Source organism: Stenella coeruleoalba (genome assembly GCF_951394435.1).
Source record: "Stenella coeruleoalba genome assembly, chromosome: 11".
NCBI classification, from domain to species: domain Eukaryota; kingdom Metazoa; phylum Chordata; class Mammalia; order Artiodactyla; family Delphinidae; genus Stenella; species Stenella coeruleoalba.
Genome location: NC_137157.1, coordinates 81,229,395 through 81,250,349, shown reverse-complemented (window position 1 = coordinate 81,250,349; position 20,955 = coordinate 81,229,395). Strand labels below are relative to the sequence as shown.

The following is a 20,955-nucleotide window of genomic DNA, read 5'->3' as shown; positions in this document are numbered from 1 at the left end:
AATATGTAGATACCTGTTGCTGTCACAGATATCAAAATGTATGTGTTAATGGAAGGCAACCTATGGCAAATTGCAAACAACTGCCCAAGGCCCTGTGCTTTGGGAATCACAGAAAACACTGATGCTTGGGTAGCAACTGAGAATATATCTATTGGCGGAAGAGCAACAGCTGGTTAGTTAGTGGAGTGCACAACACAAATATCTTGATTACACAACCAATCTGTAATTTCTAACAGTATCACCAAGGAAATGGGGTAAGGTTACCCATTCTTCAAACACTTCTTCCTCTACAATGTTTATAGTAGTAACATTGCCCTTAGTGGCTTTATTACCGAGATTCAGCCTGTTTCAAAATGTAGACAGAAGAAGGAAAACAGATGAAGAGATAGATCTGTATGAAGTGACTTCACGATGCCGAAATTATGAATCTGTTATAAATGAGCTTCTAAGTGGCTACGACTCCAGAATTGTTTTCAGCTCTCTGAATTTACAGGCAAGAGGTTTACTTTTCCATAACCACAGATGTATGATTAGAAGTGAAAGTAAATGACAAAATGTGTCTCTCTTTTCTCTAAAGTTTATGTTGTGAATGAGTAAAGGAAGAAATTGAACTGCCTAGGAAACCCACTGTGTGGTTCCAACCTCTTTCTAAATATTGCAAATACAACATCACTCCATTCTTCAACTATATTCTATGTACAGGTACATTGAAGGTTTGTAACTTTGATTTATTAATTTACCTGTCTTGATAACCAATTGAGATTGTTATAAATCATTGTATTACATAGAGATAATCTCTAATTTGGTTTTCTGGTGGCATAAAAGAATTAATCTGTCTTTCCCCAATTAAGTGTATCAATAATTTCTTAGAAGTAAGTTGCCCTTCAGAAAGATATTTAGAGAGAAAAATCAGAATCTTATTCCCTAGGAATTTAATGAAGAACTTTGGGTGAGTCACTTTACCTTCTGAATCTTAATGTCATTCATATAATGGAGATAATAATAATGATGATGACGCTTTATTATAACCTAAAAGGACTATTATAACGATTGCTATGGAACACTTTATAAACTATAAAATCTGATATAGACATTAGTTACCTTCAAAATCCTGCTATAAGGCTCTGTACTCTCCACGTCGACCTATATTATAATTGAGAATGATTGTCAACTAGGTGTGTATTTCCAAAGATATAATCATGTACACGGAATGTCGTATGTCTATCAGGATCATTTCTAAACACAGCCCTTAAAGTAGTGCTGTATTTGAAAGTGCTTGGCACATTTTAACTAAGTTAATAACCCTCCAGCTTCAGAGGGTTCTGTAATTCTTGTGTTGCTTAGCTATTGCTCACTGGAGGCTAAAAGAATTAAATCCTGAGCTGCAAGAGCCATATCAGGAATTAACCAGTATGCTCCAGGCACACAACTCTGTGCCTTTTCCAGAGAAGCAGGAAGTAAAAATAACAGCAAAAGCTGATCCCTGGAGCCCTTACAACTGCCTGGCACAGCGCTAAAGGCTTTCCAAACACTTCCCGCTTAACACTCACGACAGCCCTAGGAGATAAGTATTGTTTTCCCTATTTTTGAGATGAGAAAATTCTAATTTTCTGATAAGGAAAGATCCGGGACTGGGGCTCATGATTGCTACAACATGGTTCTACCCAGTAGATAGGGGCTGTGTCCTTCTAAGCACATTTAAGGGTAGCTTGACATTAGTTTATCAGGCCCAAAGATAGAGCTTTTGCTTGGACTTTTGCCTCTTCACACTTAGGACGAGGAGAGAAGGAAGATAAAACAAAGCAGGTCATTTTTTCTGTTCACATGTTTAAAAGGTTTCAAAGTCCCAGTTCTAAAGGGAAGGTGGGACAACCTTCCAGATTTAGTTGGCTTTGCCTCTCTTTCACACTGAGATGTACCCAATGACAGCCCCCTCATGAAAATGTAAGCAGCACAAACTCTCCAGAACATTTGTCCAAGTGCAATAGCACTTGTGCTGCATTCCCCAGTAACCTTTTGAAAATCTGCCTGATATTAAAGAGTTGTTTTTCCATCTGCAACACTCCAATCATAGCAGCCTGTGATGAATTTGCTTTCTGTTTTTGTTTTTTTTTTTACATTTTATCCCAGTAAATGAAAAGAATTTCAAGGAGTGAGAGACAGTGAAGGCTAATCTTTACCACCTGGGTGATTTCACTGCACAGGGCAGCAGGGGAACCCGACTTCAGCAGCTAAATCCTGCACCAGCTGATTCGCAATTACGTGCAGCCTCATTCATTCCAGGCTGTCAGAGAAGAGCACACCAAAGCCTCATCATACTCCTGTGCCCAAACAAAGTAGAATGAGTGCCAGTGAAGATGTCATAGAAGATGAAGCTACAGGATCCTGGAAACTTAGAACGAATGCTTAGATGAGGTTTCTTTATTCCATCACTCAGCCAGGAGTCCCATTTGTCTAGACATAACAGATAACACGTTTATCTACTGCTGGGTGACAAACTGCCACAAACTAGCAACTTAAAGAAACATTCATTTATTATCTTGCAGTTCTGTAAGTTGAAAGACTCATGGTTTTGGCTGGGCTCTCTGCTTAGGGTTCCACAAGGCCAAAGTCAAAGTGCCACATAGGCTGAGCTCTTATCTGGATGCTCCGGAGAGGAATCTGCTCCCAAATGCATTCAAACAGTGGGCAGAAGACAGCTCCTTGTTACCTAGGGCGGAGGCCTCCATCTCCTTGTTGGCTCTTAGCCCAAGGCTGCTCTCAGTTTCTAGAGACCATCTGCATTCCTTGTCACGTGACCCCCTCCATTGTGATGCCAAAAATAGTATATGAACTCCTTCCTGCTCCTGCCTTGCAACTCTCTTCCTCTTCTGCCATCAGCAAGAGAAAGCTCTCTGCTTCTAAGGGTTCCTGTAATTAGATTAGACTTACCTGGATAATCTCCCTTTCAAAAGGTTAACTCTGCTATATAATACACCTCTTTCACAGGTTCCAGGGATTGGGGGACATGGAATCTTAGGGGACCCTTTTTAGATTTCTGCCTACCACACTTAGCCAGCAGAATTAATAAAAATGTTGTTAGGCTGGTCATATCCTCAAAAGATAAAGATATTGTAAGTATAGGAAGGAGCAGTTAGAAATAATATTGAGGGACTTCCCTGGTGACGCAGTGGTTAAGAATCCACCTGCCAAAGCAGGGGACACGGGGTAAGCCCTAGTCCGGGAATATCCCACATCCCGTGCCGTGGAGCAACTAAGCCCGTGCGCCACAACTACTGAAGCCCGCATGCCCTAGAGCCCGCAAGCCGCAACTACTGAGCCCGCGTGCTGCAAATATGGAAGCCTGCGCGCCTAGAGCCCGTGTTCCGCAGCAAGAGAAGCCACCGCAATGAGAAGCCCGTGCACTCCAATGAAGAGTAGCCCCAGCTCGCTGCAACTAGAGAAAGCCTGTGCACGGCAACAATGACCCAATGCAGCCAAAAATAAAATTAAATTAAAAAAAATATTGAGAATTATGTCTAAATTTCTGGACATGAAACTTGCAAAGTTTAAATGGTGTACTGTTTACACTCCAAAGAAGTATCTTAAAGAAACCATGAAACTTGCAAAGTTTAAATGGTGTACTGTTTACACTCCCAAGAAGTATCTTAAAGAAACCAACCATGGTCCTCTGAAGAAAGTAGGAACAATTCTTCAGCAGCCAATTCTCCTGAATACATGATTTAAGAAAACGTGCTCAAACATCCAACCTTGCTCTACAAAAAAGAAGAGGCCACAGCTGTCCTGCTGACTCCACACTTTTAATTCGACAATACCTTTATATCCTCTCTTTCATTCATAGCTAATGTCTTGAAATCAGCCTGGACCCGTCTTGCACTTCATCTCCTGACCTGTTCCCCAGGTCCTGAGCCCTTGACGCAGCTCTGTTTGCTGCCTTCTATCACCCATCAGGCTCCTCTGGGACTAATGTAGTAGCTTTTCCCTGACCAGGTCTGCACGGCTTTTGGCTGCTCTGTAAGCAGAGTGTCAGGAACTCCCTCTCTGCTGAGATGGGGGACCCCTGTGATTGAGCTCTCTCACCCTCACACCACCTGAAAAGAAAACCCACTCTGTGCAAAGAATAACTGGTTCTTTCGTGGCTAAGCTTATAAATCTTTTGAATTCCCTCTGTTTGCCATGCCACTTTTATGCACTTTGTTCTTCCATTTACATGTGATAAAAAGATATCACATTATTTATTTTACTCAATTGCTTATTTAAGATGACTTGTGTCTCCTTTGTCACAAGGGTCGATTTTATCTCTTGCAGGTGGACAACAAGGTACCAGCAAATGTTAAAGTGCTTTGTGAATTATTTGCTAGGGATGATGGCAATCATGGTATTGAGGTGTGCTAGGTAGATATCCTAAACCAATTTAATGCCTATATATTGCCCAAATGCCCAAACCTATGAGGTTATTAAGATGAGCCCAGGTTTATAAATGGTAAATTACCAGCCACGGTGCTGAAAGCTGAGAAGTTAATAGAAGAATTCTGAGGTGCTTTTTTCTGTATGGCTGGAACAAAAGTTGCTCCTAGCTAGTTTCCTGGTAAGTACATCTCTTGCTTCCTGTACACTCAAGCCCATCTCTGAGGCCAGTGTCAGGAGGTTTTTTTTTTTTTTTTCTGGTCATTAAACATGGATTTTGATTTTGATTAATAATTGATGTATTCATGCAAGTATAATGAAGTTTTCTTCCTGCATTCAATTTTTTTAAAATGTGTTACCTATCTTGGCTTCCTAAGCTGAAATGCAAGCCTTGTTAAATTCCACACTTTTTTGTTTATTGGGGAATCTTTATCAAAGCAGAAAACTTCACTTCAAAAATAACTTTTGGGAATCTAAACATAAGCATAATTTTTTAATTTTTAAAAATAAAGAATATTCTAAGTATTCTTAGCCACAGACTGAAAATTGTCTTATCATCGTTTAAAATATTTTTTAAGGAATTTTTTCTTCTTCTAAAAAATTTAATTTATTTATTTTTGGCTGCCTTGGGTCTTTGTTGCTGTGCACGGGCTTTCTCTAGTTGCGGTGAGCAGGGGCTACTCTTCGTTGTGGTGTGGGGGCTTCTCATCGTGGTGGCTTCTCTTGTTGCGGAGCACGGGCTCTAGGCGCACGGGCTCTAGGCATGTGGACTCAGTAGTTGTGGCTCGTGGGCTCTAGAGGGTAGGCTCAGTATTTGTGGCACACGGGCTTAGTTGCTCCCCGGCATGTGGGATCTCCCCAGACCAGGGCTCTAACCCTTGTCCCCTGCATTCAGGTGGATTCTTAATGACTGTGCCACCAGGGAAGCCCCATCGTTTAAAACATTTTGTTTCTTTTCCCTCTACGTCATCAGGTAAGTTCTCCTCCATTCCAGATAACAAAAGTGAAGGAGTATGACAGTAGACAGAATCATTTCCTGCTAATATTTCCAAGAGCATCAAAATAAACTTAAGGAGCAGGCAGGTGGAAGCCCTTCAGGGGTGGAAGCAAAGTCATTACCAGACCTTTGCCCTGGACTTCACCCTGCAGAAGCCCTGTCAGATCCCCCCCGCCACCCGCCTACTGGATCCAAAATAAAACTTTGTAGCCAAAACATTCAGTGACAGATGGCTCACTTCATTGCTGTAATGTTACCCTTTGGGTCTCTGAGGGGATGATTCCAGGAATAGAAAGCAGGGCAAATACAGGAGTGGATGTATAACAGAATCTAACACAAGTTAAGGTTTCTCCAGTTGCTGATGGAATCAAGACCTTCCCTCCTAAATTCTTTACGTTGAACAACAGGGAGTGGTCCCTCCCTCTCTCCAAATTGTAATTAGTGCATAGACTGAGGCATGGGTCCAATGCCCCCTCTGACCCTGACCAGCTTGGTGATTTTTAACCTGCTCCTCAATTTCCTCATAAATAAAATGGGCATCATAATAGTATTGAATTGAATTAAATCCTTTTGTATTGAATTAAATAGTATTGAATTAAATCCTTTAGGATTTAACTCAGTGCCCAGCCTAAGTTAACTAAGCCTAAGTTAGTTGAGCCTAAGTGCCCAAGCACTCAAAAATGGTAACTGTTCATAGTTTCTTCCCACAATTTGATTAACTTGGCTTTGTAGAAAGGAACAACGCATAATAGAACATAAAACAAGATGCACAACATAGGAAACCTACCAATGGAAATGATCTTTTGTTAAAATTCCTAATAGGACTTAAAACAAAATTAGAGGAAAGCCAGCATTTTATTATGTTATTACGGAATCAGGGGATTTTCCCACTGAAACAGGCCTTAAGAAGCAATTAGTTACTCTTTTCACAGTTGAGATCTCTAAAGCTAGAGGGGAGATGGTGACTTACTCCTAGTCACATCGAGTCACATCGAAAAAGCTCCCTTGATCAAATTTCTCACATTGTTCATCAGAATTGCTTCTAAATTTCATTTTTTGTTTGCTTTTCTTTTTGAGAAAACGTATGAATTTTTTCTATCACATGCATTCACAAAGTTGTAATTCATGAGGGTCCTGTGTTTTTTGTTTTTCTCATTTGGCATACCCTAATCTTTTCCCAGAGGCCTATATTTGTGCTGCCCTTTTCCAGTTTGTCTGGCATCACTGCTTCACCTTTTGGCACCTAATTCAACATACTTTTATCACCATTATCTGAATAGTACCACCCCATCCGAATGTACTTCACAGCTACCCTCTTCTGCTCCATGCCTGTGCCTGGGTCTGCTTTCCTGTTACGTTACCTGTCCATCTGTTCCTAAATAATGCCATGAGGGAGTTACGGTGCTTCACATAGGTTTTGAAAATCTTGACCTTCATTAGGGGTTAGTCACTGCATATCACTGGATTTCTCACTTCCTTTCTTCAAAATTCTTTCCCAACCGAAAACCACAGGAAATTAACCAGGTTCACGTTTTCTAAGATACCTTCACAAGATTTTGCTCTTATCATGATTTAGGCTGAATGCCCTTCAGAGTTCATCACTGAGTGCCAGAATCTTTACATACGTTACTTTTAATTTTATAATAACCCTATGCGTTAATGAGTGCTATTATCCCCACTTTATAGATGTGGAAACCAAGAATCAGGGAATTTAAGTAACTTCCCCAAGAGCCCATAGTGCAGGAAATGGCTGCCTTTCCCACTAAGCCAGGACGCCCAAGAGGGTCCTTTGGAGGACACAGCAATTGTTCTCAAATATTAGCATGCATGAAAGTTATCTGACATGTTTATTAAAAGTGTATACCACAGAGTGCATCCCCCAAATTCCAGACTCCATCGTCCAGATTCTGATTCGGTGGGTGGACCCAGGCTCTGCCTTTCAACAAGCTCCCTGGGAGACTCTGATGCAGGCCATCTGCACAGCACACGCAGCTCAGGAGAGATGCAGCCTGGCTCTGCATTCCCAACTACGCACCAGCTCCAAGCCAGGCACCGCATTTCCTGCTTTTCTTCCCCTTAACAGCTATAAATTAAGTGCTGAGATTCACATTTATAACAAAACTTAAGCTGTGTGGGGTTTTCCAGAATTCAGGTTTAATTGGGAGGCAGAATTCTAGCCTGGGGATCAATAGGACTGTTTCCTCTGTCTCTTCCCTTTACCGACTTCTCATACGTCATTTGATCAAATAACTTAAACCTCATTGTGTCTCATTCTTCTCCTCTGTAAATGGAATGTGAAAATTGATGTCCACTACACATCGTAGAAGACCTCTAAAGACGAAAACTGTGACCACGGGAGAAGCGTGAAAAGCTCCAGGCAAAGAATGTGTGAGTCCTCAAGATGAATTACCCTCTTACAAGAGGGGCATGTTGATTTTTATCATGGTTACCATTTACTTTACAAAACAACCATTTGGCATTTGTGAGAGTGGAGGGCAGTAGCTTGCAATGCACAGGTTTTGTGTTCTTGGAAAAGTGATTTTAAGTCTATGCACCTCATTTTCTTCATGTGTGAAATGGGAGTAAAAGTATTATCAGTCTCGTGGAGTGTTAAGCTACTTCATGCTTCACATAAATAAGCTTTGACAAACTGCTCAGCCCAGATATTTTTATTCTCAAGTGCTTGGCTTCAAACTATTGATAATATCAGCATATTCATTCTCAAGTCCCTGCTATATGCTGTGAGATACTGGGTCCTCCAGAAAACAAATATGATACTGTCCCTGCTCTTAGGAAAGTTACTCTCAAGCAGATGAGACACTCTTACATTATACCTAATGCAACTGACTTGGGGGGACTTTTACAATGTATTATTAAGGGGGAAAAGCCCCTTAATACAAAAAGTGTCTATAATATGACCCTAGTTTTTAAAAACAATTTTAAAACAATGACTGATTCCTCCATATTTTCATATCACACATTATGAACACACATATAAACATATATATATTTACAAAATACATACTTTACTAATTATATATATATAATTAAGTTGTTTTGGAGAGAGAATAAAGAAATGAAAAAGAGAAGAAGGAACACACAGAAAAATCATAATAACAAGATAATTTTTAAAAAATATAGAGATGTCCATGATAAAAGAGTATATGTGATATGACCCCATTTAAATAAATTTGCATCTACATGTGTGTATATGTGTGTGTAAGTGTGTGTATTATGAAATGCATGAAAGCATAGTCAAAATACTAGCAGTGGCTACTCAAGGTATTGAAATTTAAGTGATCTTAATTAGGTGATCTTCTTCTGTACTGCTAGGCTGTTTCTTACAATGGCAAAAGTTATTTTTAATAACTGAAAACCTGGGACTGTGTCAAGATATTTATTATTGTACATGATGAACTGCTTTATTTTTCTTTTCTCAAATTGTCCCTAAAACGTATGAATTACTTTGAAATGATAAAAATTAGATTCTTTAAAGTGGTATTCTTAGTAATGATAAAGGGCAGTGAAACAAAGATGTTCTCGATAGAAGGCTAAAGCTGCTTCATTACCCATATGAAGCTGACTACACAATGAACTTGTTTTGCCAGAAGAAACTCAGTTACTGAACTCTCCTTTCTCTTTTTTCTTTTCCTTCTGTTTTCAATTACGTAAATCTTGGATTTGTCGAAAGAATCTAGCTTTCTAAAAACTTTGCTGTATGGTTTCACTTATATTTTCCCAACTTATTATAATTTTCTACAGCTTATCATGTCCCAAACTAAACTCATTATCTTCCTTCTGCCTCAACTGACTTCTCTTCTTATCTCTTTTTTCAGTAAGAATGTCACCCCTAACCTCGAGTCACCCAAACTGGATATCTGGGGACACCCTGCATCCTACTTTCAGTTCATTGTCACTTCTGTAGACACTACATCTTAATATCAGATCACTCTTATCACATCTCTTCCCCATAGCGACTGTCCTCATTGGTTCTGCCTAAACTGCAGCTGTCATCTTTAAATCAGTCCCCCGTCTCCACTTTGAAACTGTGATGAAGCAGGAGAACGTCTAAACTTCTTTACACGCTACACGAATTGCCCGCCTATCTTCACTTCCTTGAGGAAACGATCTTCCCCAAACATGCTGCCTTGGGGACTTTTGGTCATAGCGCTCTCACTCCCCGTGATGCTACAAGCCAGGCAGTGAGAACTCCATCCCCCTAGACTCCATGCCTGGTTCAGAGAGAGGCATATGATAAGAGTAGGGTCAGGCATTCTGTCCCAGGACTTCTCTGCTAGAGTAAGAAGAAAAACTCTCTCTTGCTTTTAGTGGGTCACAGATTAATTTAGCGAATTCCTCTGGAAGACTTATTTTCTTGAAACTTTCTTGGAGGCCATATTCAAATAGTGTAGACACGAAAGAGCAAGTCATTTCCTTTGGTTGTCCTATAAATAGGCATATATTTTCTCTTTTTTAAACTATTTTTTAAATAAATTTATTTTTTTTATTTATTTTTGGCTGTGTTGGGTCTTCATTGCTGCCCGCGGACTTTCTCTAGTTTTGGCAAGCGGGGGTTATTCTTCGCTGGGGTGCCGTGCACCGGCTTCTCATTGCAGTGGTTTCTCTTGCTGTGGAGCATGGGCTCTAGGCGCATGGGCTTCAGTAGTTGTGGTACGTGGGGTCAGTAGCTGTGGCTCACAGGGTCTAGAGCGCAGGCTCAGTAGTCATGGTGCATGGGCTTAGTTGCTCCACGGCATGTGGGATATTCCCGGACCAGGGCTCGAACCCGTGTCCCCTGCATTGGCAGACGGATTCTTTTTTTTTACAATGTGAAAATGTCATTTCTTTTTTTTTAACATCTTTATTGGAGTATAACCGTTTTACAATGATGTGTTCATTTCTGCTTTATAACAAAGTGAATCAGCTATACATATACATATATCTCCATATCTCCTCTCTCTTGCGTCTCCCTCCCACCTTCCCTATCCCACCCCTCTAGGTGGTCAAAGATCACCGAGCTGATCTCCCTGTGCTATGCGGCTGCTTCCCATTAGCTATCTATTTTACATTTGGTAGTATTTGTAAGTCCATACCACTCTCTCACTTTGTCCCAGCTTACCCTTCCCCCTCCCTGTGTCCTCAAGTCCAGTCTCTTAAGTCTGCATCTTTATTCCTGTCCTGCCCCTAGGTTCTTCAGAACCTTTTTTTTTTTTAGATTCAATATATATGTGTTAGCATAAGGTATTTGTTTTTCTCTTTCTGACTTACTTCACTCTGTATGACAGACTGTAGGCCGTCCACCTCACTACAAATAACTCAATTTCGTTTCTTTTTATGGCTGAGTAATATTCCATTATATATATGTGCCACATCTTCTTTATCCATTCATCTGTCGATGGACACTTACGTTGCTTCCATGTCCTGGCTATTGTAAATAGACCTGCAGTGAACATTGTGGTACACGACTCCTTTTGAATTATGGTTTCCTCAGGGTATATGCCCAGTAGTGGGATTGCTGGGTCATATGGTAGTTCTATTTTTAGTTTTTTAAGGAACCTCCATACTGTTCTCCATAGTGGCTGTATCAATTTACATTCCCACCAACAGTGCAAGTCCAGCATTTATTGTTTGTAGATTTTTTTGATGATGGGCAGGCGGATTCTTAACCACTGCACCACCAGGGAAGCCCTAAATAGGCATATATTTTCATCCAGTTTGGGAACCAACTCCAATTTTCGAAAGGTAACCAGGTTAGTGGTGATTTATGATGATTTCTACTCTATTATCAGTGTGGTGTTTCCAAAAAAAGGGAAGCTATTAATTCTAATTTCTAATTTCAACTAGGCTATAAATGTCTTCATTTTTTCACACTCCACATTATAGGATTATCATAGAAATTATTTATTTTTTGTTCTACCTTTTTATTGATAGATAACATGCATTAAAAGTATACAAAGTGCATAGCTCAATAAATTTTCAAAACTGAAAACAACTTTTTTACTGTATATTTTTATGCACAAAAATAAAATTTAATGTGTCTAAGGTCAGGACCATGTTTTCATTTTTCTCAACCCCTAGCTTAATCCCACACCCAACAGTAATGCCTAATGTTGATGTCACTGTCCTTTACCTACCAGACAAAGACATTTTATACCCAAAAGTCATCAGGTAGAGGGGTTACTCCAGCATATTAATTTAACAATAATTATTAACGTAGAACAATTATCAAGCGCTTATATGTACTATTATTATCTCAGTTTTATAGATCAGGAAACTGGTGGACAGAGATTTAGAAAGAGACTGAGATCAAATAGCCAGTAAATGGAAGAGAGCAAGACTGCAAAGATAAAACTCAATTTCCCAAAAATAATTTATACCACCTAATTCCTCCACTAGGAAAACTACCATTTTCACTGAGACTGAGAAAAAACTCAATTTTTCTTAAGACCAAGAGATGGAATCCACTTTCCTTTAGTAAACATTAGCAGTGATTCAGCCTTGGATGAGGAGAGCAGTTGAGTGAACTCTAATAGTGTTTAAAATTCTCCAAAGAAGACAAGGAAGAGCACATGTTAGAGATTACAGACTTACTTTTTATTTGTGGGCATCTTCCTGCATTTCTTACTGCATCCAGATCACCTCTGCAGCGCCACCTTCTTTTCTATGTAGCTCCTTGTATGGAAGCTTTGGGATCCTTAATTTGGGAGCTCTTCCTGAAGGGTGAGATGGTACTTCTGAGTGGGCAGCCTGCCTCTCATCTCTCTAAATGCCTGTCATTTAATTACAGAAGGATGGATGAGAAAGTCAGACCTTCCTTGAGGCTATTGAGAAAATCCCAAACAAAAACCCTACAAAATCCCATTTACTCAAATTGCTTAAGGTGAAGAAATTCTTCAGATTCCTTAAGATATGTTAAAAAATAATCCAAGACTAAATTTTAATGTGTAGGTTGAAAAGCTAACAATACTGCTAAGAGATTTCTGGGTGACACATTTATATTCTGATTCTGATTTTATTGTAAGAAGTTCTCTTAAAAATAAGAAGCAAACAGTAGGCATTAGGGATTTGGTACCTGCCTTTTTTTTGTTATGTTTTTTATTTAATATAGCTAAGATGAAGGAAAAAAAATTGGTGAGACTTTAAATATAGTTGAAGTGAAGAAAAAATATATACACTAATTTGATGTCTCTGCCATGGAATGTTCTAAAGAATACAGTGGAAGCAATATATCTTGAGTCTGAACTAGCAGAAACTACACATGAAGACTGAGTACATTATAGATCTGTAGACAAGGGAGATAAGATAGAATAAAAGAATGATTTTGAAGTTCCCTTCTAACTAAAGTTAATGCATCACTGGAACTTTAAAAGCAAAAATAAATCTCAGGAATTTATTGTCTTTTTAAAGTAAGATTTTCAGGGACTTCCCTCGTGGTCCAGTGGTTAAGAATCTGCCTTCCAATGCAGGGGATGCAGGTTCCATCCCTGGTTGGGGAACTAAGATCCCACATGCCACGGGGCAACTAAACCCGCACGCCGCAACTACTGAGCCCCTGCGCTCTGGAGCCTGTGCGCCACAACGAAGAGCCCGCGTGCCACAACGAAGAGCCCGCGTGCTACAACTGAGACCCAACACGGAGAAATAAATTTTAAAAATAAATAAAGTAAGATTTTCATTCTTTCACGAGTAAAAAAAATTGCAGCTGTAAAAGACTATGATGTACAATTTATATTGAGGATAAAGAACCATGGTCCTAAACGTTAAGAAATTATCTCTTGCTCTTTCTTTGCCAAAGCAACTCTCTCAATAAATGTCTTTCCAATCAAGTGGTAGCAACCACAGAAGCTATGCCCATCTGCATTTGCTTTGTGAACTTGATGATCTGAAGAACGATGAAAGTATAACTCCATTAAGCTATCAGCCCAAACTGCTTTGCATGCAGCCCTGTGAATTATCCATTTCTTCACCTATCTCCTCTCATTTTCAAATATTGGTGGGATCTGCTTAGGTGAGACGGGCCCCAGAGGCATCACCTCTGCCCCTGCCTGCCCTGCCTCTCTTCATCCTGTAGTCTCATGACTACATGACACTCCAAACCTCATCTTGCTGGAGTCACAAGGTCATACTGACTGGCTTCTATGCAGTTCCAAACAATAGGTGTCTTTTAAAATACACTTTTTTCCTGATTTATAGTAATTTTAATATTATCACCAATATGCACTAACATTATTTAGCTTTCTAAACTAAACTAGCATACCAGGTAAATGCCCCATCATGCCCGGAATTAACTTAACATTTGATTAGGCAGAACGAGCTTTCCCATCAGTACAATACTCAGCCATTAAGCAAAGCAACTGGCAGATAAAGACTGAGTTGATGGCTATATGATGGCTCATATTAAAGAACCAATATCAGCTACTGAACATTCACTATGTTCCATTCACTATGCTTATTTCACATCTCACAACCTCTGAGTTAGGTGCAATTGTTTTCCAAATTTTACATATAAGGAAACAGAAGCTTACAGAACCAAAAATGTACACTGCTAGAATCTGGATTTGAAGTCATGCCCTCTCGTACTCAGAGTTCATTTTAGATTTCCTCACACAGGAAGCTGTGCATGACAATGGTCCAAACACACCAAGAAGCCCAAGCTTGGCCCACCATGAAGCGATGACATAAAGAGGAAAGTATTGTTTTTTCCCAAAACTTCATGTGTCTAGGAGGGTATTACACAGGCAATTTTACCCAAATGCCATTATGAAACAAAAGAAAAACTAAAGAACATGGAAAGCTGGTACTCTTCAGGAATAATAATAACAAGGTAACACCCTTAAAGCCCCCAACTAAAGACCTTGCCTTTTTTTTCTTGTTAGGTTCCCCTCTGTGTTCCTGCAGGCATGAAACTGGAAGAAGAGATATGCTTTTGCAAATACCCTCACACCCAACAAACTCAAATTCCTTACCTGAATTCCCTAGAATGTCTCCTTTCTCAACCAACTTATTTTTATTTTGTTCTTTACTTGGTTCCATTGTATTCTGTACCAAAGCAATGTTTCCCAGCCTCCCTTTCAAGTCTCTAAATCTTGTTGCCTTTATTCAGTTTCTCTCACTGTATTGTACTGTTTTCATTGTTGTGGTCCATCTTACTCTTTCTAATTTCTTCTGTGGCTGTGAACATTATTAACATCCCTGCCCCGGCCCTGTGAATGTTATAAATCCTTCTGCCTACAGCATTTTTATTTTTCTGACTTTGTCTGGCATAGCTAAAGTAAATCCTATATTTACATAATAGATAACAGGTATATAATCTCTTGTGTGTATATCTGCCAAAGACATACAAAAGACATATGATAATTCATGGATTTATTTCAGATTGAGTTTGTAGTGTTTATCCAGAATGTGGATTAATTGTATAGATTCACAGACATTTTTTTCTTCCATTTTTGTTGAGATGTAATTGACATACAGCACTGTATAAGTTTAAGGTGTAGAGCATAATGATTTGAATTACGTGGATCATGAAATTATTACCACAATACGTTTAATGAACATCCATTATCTCATGTAGATAAAAAATTAAAGAAATAGGAAAAAAATTTTTCCTTGCATTGAGAACACTTGGGATTTACTCTCTTAACAACTTTCATATATTAACACACAGAAGTGTTAATTATGTTTATCATGTTGTACATTACATCCCTAGTGCTTACTTATCTTAACGGGAAGTTTGTGCATTTTGACTGCCTTCATCCCAATCCACCCCCCAACCAACCCCCATCTCTGGTAACCACAAATCTGATCTCTTTTTCTATGAGTTTGTTTATTTGTTTTTGAAGTATAACAATACTAATGTTCCTGGTACACAAAGCAGTGATTCAATATTTCTATACATCTCAAAATTATCATCACAATTAAGTCTAGTTACCTACCATTTGTCTACTTACCAAGATATTACATAATTATTGATATATTCCCTATACTATATATACATTCATACCTGTGACTCATTTATTTTGTAACTGGAAGTTTGTACCTCTTAATTTCCCTCACCTATTTCTCTTCTATCTCACCTCTGGCAACCATCAGTTTGTTCTCTGTATATATGAATCTTTCTGTTTTGTTACATTTCTTCATTTGTTTTGTTTTTTTTAGATTCCACGTGTAAGTGAAATTACACCATATTTGTCTTTCTCTGACTTATTTCACTTAGCATAATATCCTCTAGGGTCCATCCATGTTGTTGCAAATGGCAATATTTCATTCTATTTCATGGCTGAGTAATATTCCATTTTATATAGATCAACTTATTCTTTATCCATTCATCTACTACTGGAGCTTAGGGTGCTTCCATATCTTGACTATTATGAACATAGGGGAGCATATATCTTTACAAATTAATGTTTTCCTTTTCTTTGGATAAGTACCTAGGAGTGGAATTGTTGGGTCATAAGATAATTCTATTTTTCATTTTTTGAGGAACCTTACATTGTTTTCCATAGTGGCTGCACCAATTTACATTCCCACCAATAGTATTGGGTTGTCCAAAAAGTTAGTTTGGTTAGTGAATACGTTGTTCAATAAAATTCTTCGTGAAAATGAAAAATGTGTCCTTTTGTTTTACTTAGAACCAAATGAACTTTTTGGCCAACCCAATACATAACGGTTCCTTTTTCTCCATATCCTCATCGACACTTGTCATTTGTTGTCTTTTTGATAATATCTATTCTGATAGGTGTGAGGTGATATCTCATTGTGGTTTAGATTTGCATTTCCTTGATGATTAGTAATATTGAGCATTTTTTTTTCATGTGCCTGTTGGCCACCTATATGTCTTCTTTTGAAAATGTTCATATACTCTGCCAATTTTTTAATTAGGTTCTTTGGGTTTTTTTGATGTCAACTTGTATGAGTTCTCTGTATAATTGGGATATTAACCCCATGTCAGATATATCATTTACAAATATCTTTGACCATTCAGTAGGTGGCCTTTTTGTTTTCTTGATAGTTTCCTTCACTGTGCAAAAGTTTTTTAGTTTGATGTAGTCTCATTTCCATTTGTTTAATTTTGCTTTTGTTTCTTGCCTGAAGAGACATATCCAGAAAAATATTGCTAACTCCAGTATCAAAGAGATTACTGCCTATTTTTCTTCTAGAAGTTTTGTGGTTTCAGGTCTTATATTTAAGTCTTTCATCCATTTTGAATTTATTTTTATACGTAGTATAAGAAAGTAGTCCAGTTTGATTCTTTTCATGTAGTTGTCAAGTTTTCCCAGCACCATTTATTGAAGAGGCTGTCTTTCCCCACTGTATATTCTTGTCTCCTTTGTCATAGATTAATTAACCATATAAGTGTGGGTTCATTTATGGGCTCTCTATTTTGTTCCACTGATCTATGTGTCTGTTTTTGTGCCAGTACCATACTGTTTTGATGACTGTACCTCATTTGTATAGTTTGAAATCAGGGAGTGTGATATCTCCAGTTATGCTCTTTCTCAAGATTGAGAAAATTACAGCTAATTGGGGTCTTTTGTGTTTCCATACAAATTTTAGAATTATTTGTTCTAGTTCTGTGAAAAATGCCATTGGTATTTTGATAGGAATTGCACCGAATCTGTAAATTACCTTGGGTAGTATGGTCATTTTAACAATATTAATTCTTCCAATCCACGAACATGGTATATCTTTCCATCTGGTTGTGTTGTCTTTAATTTCTTTCATCAGTGCCTTATAGTTTTCTGAGTACAGGTCTTTTACCTCCTTAGTTAGATTTATTCCTAGGTACTGTATTCTTTTTGATGCATTTACAAATGGGATTATTTCTTTAATTTCTCTTTCTGATAGTTCATTGTTAATGTATAGAAATGCAACAGATTTCTGTACATTAATTTTGTATCCTGCGAATTGACCAAATTCACTGATGAGTTCTAGTAGATTTTTGGTGGTGTATTAAGAATTTTTAATGTATATTATCACGTCATCTTCAAACAGTAACAGTTTTACTTCTTCCTTTCCAATTTGGATGCCTTTTGTTTCTTTTTCTTGTCTGATTGGTGTGGCTAGGGCTTCCTATACTATGTTGAATAAAAGTGGTGAGAATGGGCATCCTTGTCTTGTTCCTGATCTCAGAGGAAATGCTTTCAGCTTTTCACCATTGAGTATGATGTTAGCTGTAGGCTTCTCGTATATGGCTTTTATTATGTTGAGGTGTGGTCCTTCTATACTCACTTCCTTGAGAGTTTTTATCATAAATAGATGTTGAAGTTTTTGAAAAGCTTTTTCTGCATCTATTGAGATGATCATATAATTTTTTATTCTTCAATTTGTTAGTGTGGTGTGCCACACTGATTGATTTGTGGATATTGTACATCCTTACATCTGTAGGATAAATCCCACTTGATTATTCTGTATGATCCTTGTAATGTGCTGTTGAATTCACTTTGCTAGTATTTTGTTGAGGATTTTTGCATCTATATTCATCAGTGATATTGGCCTGTAATTTTCTTTTTTGTGTGTGATACCTTTGTCTGGCTTTGGTATCTGGGTGATGTTGGCCTTGAAGAATGAGTACGGAAGCATTCTTTCCCTTGCAATGTTTTAGAATAGTTTGAGAAGGATAGGTGTTAACTCTTCTTTATGTGTTTAGTAGAATTCACCTGTGATGCTGTCTGAGCCTGGACTTTGTTGGGAGTCTTTAATTACCAATTCAATTTCTTTAATGGTAATTGGTCAGTTCATATTTTTTATTTCTTCCTGATTCAGTCTTGGGAGATTGTACATTTCTAGGAATGTGTCCATTTCTTCTAGGTTGTCCATTTTATTGTGTATAATTATTCATAGTAATCTCTTATTATCCTTTGTATTTCTGTGGTGTTGATTGTAACTTCTCCTTTTTCATTTCTGATTTTATTGATTTGGGCCCTCTCTATTTTTTTCTTGATGAGTCTGGCTAAAGGTTTGCCCATTTTTAAATTTTTTCAAAGAACCAGCTGTCAGTTTCATTGATCTTTTCTATTTTTTTAAGTCACTCTTTCATTTTTATTTCTGCTCTGATCTTTATGATTTCTTTCCTTATACTAACTTTGAGTTCTGTTTCTTCTTCTTTTTTTTTTTAGAAATTTAGTTGTAAGGTTAGGTTGTTTATTTGAGATTTTTCTTGTTTCCTGACATAGGTGTATATTGCTATATACATACCTCTTAGAGTCGCTTTTGCTGCATCCTACAGATTTTGAATCATTGCGTTTTTGTTTTCATTTGTCTTCAGGTGTTTCTCTTTTTTAAAATTTCTTCTTTGATTTCTTCAGCAACCCATTAGTTCTTTAGTAGCATATTATCTAGCCTCCATATGTTTGTGTTTTTTGCAGTTTTCTTCCTTGTAGTTGATTTCTATCCTCATAGTTCTGTGATTGGAAAAGATGTTAGATGTGATTGCAATCTTCTTAAATTTACTGAGACTTGTTTTCTGGCCTAGGATGTGATTTATCCTGGAGAATGCTCCATGTATTGTACACTTGAAAAGAATGTGCATTCTGCTGCTTTTGGATGTAATGTTCTATATACATCTATTAAGTCCATGTGGTTTAATGTGTCACTTAAGACCAATGTTTCCCTATTGATTTTCTGTCTGGATGATCTGTCCATTGATATAAGTGTGGTGTTAAAGTCCCCTACTATTATTGTGTTACTGTCAATTTCTCCCTTTTTGTCTATTAATATTTGCTTTATGTGTATAGGTGCTCCTACATGGGGTGCACGTATATTTACAATAGTTATATCTTCTTCTTGGATTGATCCCTTGATCGTTATGTAATGTCCTTATCTCTTGTTACAGTCTGTTTCAAAATCTATTTTGGCTGATATAAGTATTACTGCCTCAGCTTTCTTCTCATTTTCATTTGCATGGAATAACTTTTACATCCTCTCACTTTCAGTCTGTTCATGTCTTTAGATCTGAAGTGAGTTTCTGTAGGCATCATATATACGGGTCTTGTTTTTGGATCTATTCAGCCACTCCATATCTTTTGATTGGAGCATTTAGTCCATTTACATTATTGATAGGTATGCATGTATTGCCATTTTGTTAACTGTTTTCTGGTTGTTTTTATAGTTCGTTTTTGTTCTTTGCTTCTTTTACTCTTTTTCCTTGTGATTTGATGACTAGTGTTATTTTTGGATTCCTTTTTCTTTGATGTGTATGTTTCTATTTTTGATTCTGGTTTGTGGTTACCATGAAGTTTATATATATATATATAGTTTATATGTGTTTATATATTTCAAGTTCCTGATCTCTTAAGTTTGAACGCATTTTACCAATCCTGCATTTGTATTCCCCCACCACCATGTTTACTGTTTTCAATGTCATATTTTACTTCTTTTTGTTTTGTGTATCCCTTAGCTAGTTATTGTGGATATAGATGATTTTATTACCTTTGTCTTTTAACATTCCTACTCACTTTATATGTGGTTGATCTACTACCTTTACTGAATATTTGCCTTTACCAAAGAGATTTTTCCTTATATAATTTTCATATTTCTATTTATAGTTTTTTCCACTTAGAGAAGTCCCTTTAACATTTCTTGTGAAGCTGGTTTCATAATGATGAACCCTTTTGGCTCTTGCATCTCTGTAACCTCTTGATCTCTCCTTCAGATATGAATGATAGCCTTGCTGGTAGAATATTCTTGTTTGTAGGTTTTTCCCTTTCAACATTTTAAATATATTGTGCCACTCCCTTCTGGCCTGCAGGGTTTCTGCTGCAAAGTCAGCTGATAGCCTTATTGGAGTTCACTGTATATAACAAGTTGCTTTTCTCTTGCTGCTTTTAATATTTTCTCTTTATCTTAAATTTTTGCCATTTTAATTACAGTGTGTCTTGGTGTCATCCTCTTTGGGTTGATCTTGTTTGGGACTCCCTGTGCTTCCTGTGCTTGGATGTCTGTTTCTTTTCCCAGGTTAAGGAAGTTTTCAGCTGTTACATCTTCAAATATGTTCTCTGCCATCTTCTCTCTTCTCTTTCTGGGACCCCTAATGTTAGTGCTAATATTAGTACACTTGATGTTGTTCCAGAGGTCTTTTAAAGTGCCCTCATTGAAAAATTTTTTTTCTATTCAGCTTGGGTGATTTCCACTACTCTGCCTTCCAGCTTGCTGATCTGTTCCTCTGTATTATTAATCTACTTTTGATTACTTCTAGTATAATTTTTATTTCAGTTATTGTGTTCTTCATCTCTGTTTGGTTCTTTTTCATATTTTCTAACTTGTTGTTAGAAACTTCTGATTTCTCATCTGTTCTTCTCCCAAATTCTTTGAGCATCTCTATGATCATTACCTTGAATTCTTTATCAGGCAGATTGCTTATCTCCACTTCACTTAGTTCTTCTTCCATAGCTTTATCTTGTTCCTCTATCACTTTATTTTGCTTAATTCTCCATTTTTATTTTTATGTATTTGGTAGTCTGGCTACCTGATCTTGGAGAAGTGGCCTTATGTAAGAGATGTCCTATGGGGCTTAGCAGCACACTCCACTCTGGTCACCAGCATTATATGCTCTA

The 20,955-nt window shown here is 37.7% G+C and overlaps 1 protein-coding gene across 11 annotated transcripts in view; it reads right to left on the bottom strand.

The window, feature by feature from the left end:
- Positions 1-20,955, bottom strand: part of LMNTD1 (lamin tail domain containing 1) — a 440,038-nt gene that overhangs the window by 327,027 nt on the left and 92,056 nt on the right. For 9 of the 11 annotated variants that reach the window (XM_079936801.1, XM_079936802.1, XM_079936803.1 and 6 more), the window contains one exon: positions 11,996-12,174. The exons of the other annotated variants lie outside the window; for them this stretch is intronic. The gene's annotated coding sequence lies outside the window, so the exon portion shown is untranslated. The remainder of the gene's footprint in view (positions 1-11,995; positions 12,175-20,955) is intronic. 11 annotated transcript variants of the gene reach the window in all.